Source organism: Nycticebus coucang, chromosome 6, assembly GCF_027406575.1.
Source record: "Nycticebus coucang isolate mNycCou1 chromosome 6, mNycCou1.pri, whole genome shotgun sequence".
NCBI classification, from domain to species: Eukaryota; Metazoa; Chordata; class Mammalia; order Primates; family Lorisidae; genus Nycticebus; species Nycticebus coucang.
The window spans coordinates 61,339,750-61,344,940 of NC_069785.1; the positions used below are offsets into that span (position 1 = coordinate 61,339,750).

A 5,191-nucleotide genomic window follows, 5' to 3' on the forward strand; every position below is an offset into this window, starting at 1 on the left:
TTCATTTTCCCACATTTATTCTCACTTTTCCTTCTTTTTTGAACTCCCTTGCCATCTCTGCCTGTTAATAATTTAACCCCGGTGCTCGTTCAGTGCGGACCTGGTACCTCTTTTGTGAAGCGGCAGCTGAGGAGACTCGGGCGCTCGCCATGGCAGATGAAAAGCCTAAGGAAGGAGTCAAGACTGAGAACAACGATCACATAAATTTAAAGGTGGCGGGACAGGATGGTTCTGTGGTGCAGTTTAAGATTAAGAGGCATACACCACTTAGTAAACTAATGAAAGCCTATTGTGTATTGTGAACGACAGGGTTTGTCAATGAGGCAGATCAGATTCCGATTTGATGGGCAGCCAATCAATGAAACAGACACGCCTGCACAGTCGGAAATAGAGGATGAAGATACAATTGATGTGTTCCAACAGCAGACAGGAGGTGTTTACTGAAAAGGGAACCTGCTACTTTACTCCAGAACTCTGTTATTATAGACCAAGATGACATTCTCAATTAGAAAACTGAAATTTGGTTCCACCACATCCTGACTACTATAGTATAGTTTTCTCTATTCTTTTCATTTTCCCCTTCCCTATTCCTTTATTGTACATAAAGTAACTGGTGTATGTGCACAAGCATATTGCATTTTTTTTAAAACTAAATGGCCAACGATATGTTTTGATTGACATCAGGTGGAGATGGGTTGGGGAAAAATATTGGTTCTGTGAAAATACTCCCTTTTCTCCATTAGTGGCATGCTCATCTGCTCTTATCTTTATATTCCAGTAAGTTATTTTGCTCTAACTGTTTTAACAAAACAACATGAAAAACCTTGCATACCTTGTTCAATTGGAGAATTTTAATGTTTTTATTTATCATTGTAAAACCAAGTACAATTTTATAACTTTTTTGTACGTAGCTGTTACGTGTAGGGCAATCTGTCTTTAAGTAGGGATAAATTACTCTAAAAAAAATGAATCCTAGATAGTTTTCCCTTTAAGTCAAGCGTCTTGTTGTTTAAATAAACTTCTGGTTTAAAATGAAAAAATAATAATAATTTAACCCCTTCTTTCAAAACTCAGCTCAAAGGCCCACTCCTATAATAGTAAACCTTTCTTTATCTCCTTCCAATTTTAATCTCCTTTCTGCTTAGTATCTTATAGGTTCTGTCTCTTACAATAGATTTGACTCCTTCTTTGTTTTGAACTTGAGGATATAGCTCATTTGTTCCGTATAATGCCTTGCACAGACTTATTAATTTTAATAATATAGTAGGCTGGGTGTGGTGGCTTATGCCTATCATCCTAGCACTCTGGGAGGCCAAGATGGCTGGATTGCCTGAGCTCAGGAGTTTGAGACCAGCGTGAGCAAGAGTGAGACCCCAGTCTCTACTAAAAATAGAAAACTGAGGCAAGAGTATTGCTTCAGTCCAAGAGTCTGAGGTTGCTGTGAGCTATGACTCCACGGCACTCTAGCAAGGGTGACAGAATGAGACTCTGTCTCAAAAAAATAATTTTAATGTATAGGCGGCGCCTGTGGCTCAGTTGGTAAGGCGCCGGCACCATATACCGAGGGTGGCGGGTTCAAGCCCAGCCCCGGCTGAACTGCAACCAAAAAATAGCTGGGCGTTGTGGCAGGCGCCTATAGTCCCAGCTACTCGGGAGGCTGAGGCAAGAGAATCGCTTAGGCTCAGGAGTTGGAGGTTGCTGTGAGCTGTGACGTCATGGCACTCTACCGAGGGCCATAAAGTGAGACTCTGTCTCTACAAAAATATATATATATAATAATAATAATTTTAATGTAGCAAATATATTTTGTCTTCTACCTAGTTAAGACAGAAAGGAAGATACCAGAAAAAAGCAGAAACAAGTAGGGGTGGAGAGCTGGAACAGAATCAGAGCAGCTGAAGGAGAATACCTGGTAGTGTGGTAGGAGAATAACTGGGCTCTGCTAAGAATCGGGTGGTGAAAGTCAGAGTTTGTCAGCCGTCTCATTCACAAATCAATCATACACGATGCCCTCAGTCGTGTGGGCATCGTGTATGATTGATTTGTGAATGAGAGGGTGGGCACTGAGAGGCGACTGGGCACAGGCTTGGGAAAGCTTCCAGGATATATGGCCGTGAACATGAGCTGAGCTTTAGGACTTGTCCTACATGACACTGGTAGGCAACCCAAAGGCACCCTAATAAAATACAATAATAAATGAATGCCTGGTTTGTTTTAGGCACTAGAGACATAGATGGTGCACAAAGCAGACATCCTGCTCACATAAAGCTTACATTCTAGAACATTTATTCTAATTGAACAGCACTAAGGGTAGACCTTGGATGGTCCCCGTGGTTTCCCGACCGACAAGACCTAGGGTAATTTTTGTTTCCTGAAGTTCTGAGAGCTCCATCAAGAGTTATTATCTAATCGTGAGATACCCACAGTGGGTGGAGGTTATGGAAATCGGGGAAAGAGAATCCCAGGACTAGGAGAAAGAGTTGAGTATCTGAATAAGAAATTGGGAGTGAGGAGTGTCTGACAAACAGCAAGCAAATCTGTAGTGATTTAGAAGGATAGTCCTGAGAGCCACTACAAGATTCGACTACAACCTGGGAGATTTTGGTGTCATTTGGCATGAATTCCAAGATCTAATGATCTGTAGGAATCTCAGAATCTCTCTGGCTATTTGATGCTCTCCCTCTCTCTCTGCCTTTCAGGGGGTTGGACGATGCTCAGCAGCAGCTACCTTTAAGCCTGGAGGCCTCTGCCAAACCAAACCACATGAGCCTTTATTCGTCTTCTGTGCTTTTGTTTGGGGTACTCTCTCAACTTGCAATATTTTCTCTTCATCCATATGTGCTAGAGTTCATATGCACACTCTTTTAAAGCAGTACTTGACCAAAAAAATGAAAATAAAATGAATTGATCATTTTGAATTGATCAATTATGATAAAATTTTTATCATAATTACAGCTGGAAGGACCATTTGGCCTTCAAGAAATATATCCTTAATTTTCTATTCAGTTTTCTTCGTGACTGTTTCAAACTTTTCTGCCAAATGTGAATACAGTAGACAATTATATACATAATGGAAAGAGCACAGGCTTTGGAATTGGACCTAAGTACAAATCCTAGTTCTGAAACACATAAGCACTATGATTGTAGCATGAATGTTTAACTGTTCTTACTCTTAGTTTCTTCATCTGTTAAATTGGGATGATACTATTTCATAAGGACTGTTATAAGGATTCAAAGAGAGAGTTTATGTAAATTAGTATATAAGGAAGAGTGATGGATAAATGTTACTAAATAGGAAGTAACAAAATATTAAGATATATAAGGACAACAATACCTTAAAGAAGAGGTTGAATCAAAAAATTTGTGTGGGCTTGGCGCTTATAGCACAGTGGTTATGGTGCCGGCCACATACACCCAAGGCTGGTGGGTTCCAACCCAGCCCAGGCCAACTAAACAACAATCAAAAGTTTGTGTGTTAGGGTTTTAGGTTAGTTTTAGTGAGAAGTAAAAAACAATAACAAATATTGATCTTCACTTATTTTTGTGGAGGCAGAGTCTCTGTTGCCCTGGGTATAGTGCCACGATGTCATCATAGCTCACAGCAACCCCAAACTCTTGGGCTCAAGAATTTCCCGAGTTCTATCTGGGACTACAGGTGCCTGCCCTAACACCTGGATAGTTCTTCTATTTTTAGTAGAGATGGGGGTCTCACTCTTGCTCAGGCTGGTCTCCAACTCCTGAGCTCAAACCCAAGCAATCCACCTGCCTCTGGCCTCTCATAGTGCTAGGATTTACAGGCCTGGAGCCACCATGCCCAGCCTTGACCTTCATTTTAAATGAAGATGTAATCTGGTAATATGGATTAAATTATTCAATTTTGACAACATAAAGCCAGTTAATATTTTATTACCATAAAATTCCTTTTTACAAAGCTCAGTTGGCAATAATTGTCACTTTTATAAGTGTATCTTTTGATAACACCTTAACAATAAAGCAAAAAATACAATAATTTTACTCACAACCCCAGTATACTAAAACAGATCTATTTAATTTTTCTAAGACTTCGTCATACAATACTAGTTATAGGATGACAGATATCCTAACAGCTTTCACCATAATAGCGGTAGTTATTCCTGTTTTAAGGAAGAGGCAACAGGTTCAAAAATGTCAAGACGCTTTACAGCCAACAGCGATTCAGGCAAAAGAAGGAATTTATGCCAGATCATTTAACTTCAAGGCTCATCCAACCACACTGATCATTAGTACTAAAGTCACTGAGAAGTGAACCATCTTGAGGAGTAGAATAGAAGTGATGGGAAAGCTTGTTCAAATTCTTAGATGGAACCTTATACCCAAAGTCATTCCATTCTGAAGGCTGTTTAAACAAAAAATAAAAAAAAAATTTTAAAAAGTCATTCCACTGCCTTTGCTATGGTTGTTTGACCTTTTCTTTCCTCTTAATTTCACTTATCTTTTCCTCTTTCTTTCCTCACCTGCTTTTCTTTTCCTGAGCAAACTTAATACTGTTTTCTTTAGATTTCCTCGTTCCTTCTGCTCAAGACGGGCATCACACCTTATTTCTAAATCTTAACACACTGCAAAATCATTTATTTGAAGGATACTTATTTGGCGCCAAACATGACAAAAATGTTTTTGGGACTACACTGGAGAGCTTTCACAATCATGCAAATCACTTTTTTTTTGTATCTTTTGAGAGCCCTAACTTTTGAATAAACGCCACACTCCGCTCCTTTAGCACACGTTTTGTCGCCCTGAGCAACCCAAGGGGCCAGTCCCTCGACCCACGGCACCAAAACCTACATCCCAACTCGACTTTTTCCTGAAGAGGAATAAAGGTCAGAAACCCATTTGCTGGGCATTACCTGGACCAAGTCCTGCCCTCCCGGTGCAGACGCCGAGAAACATCCGTAGATGAGGCCTTGTCAAAATTCAGAGAAGGCGTCCTATGTCTGTTTTCCCCGTGAGACAATTCATTTTTGTTTATCTCAGAGATTGCGATTTTTTTTTTAAGACTGTAGGCAGGGAGGAAAAAAACAAAAACAAAAAAACCAAACCAAAACAACCCCGCCCCCCCAATTGATTGTTATGACAACCAACCACAGAACTAAGTAAACGTGGCCAACCAGCGTGCGGGAATGCCTCCGGTCTCAGCCAATGAGAAGAGCGCGCT

The 5,191-nt window shown here is 40.3% G+C and overlaps 1 pseudogene; it reads left to right on the forward strand.

Moving 5' to 3' along the window:
* Positions 1 to 63: 63 nt before the first annotated feature.
* LOC128587645 (small ubiquitin-related modifier 2-like) lies at positions 64 to 984 on the forward strand (annotated as a pseudogene).
* Positions 985 to 5,191: the final 4,207 nt, after the last annotated feature.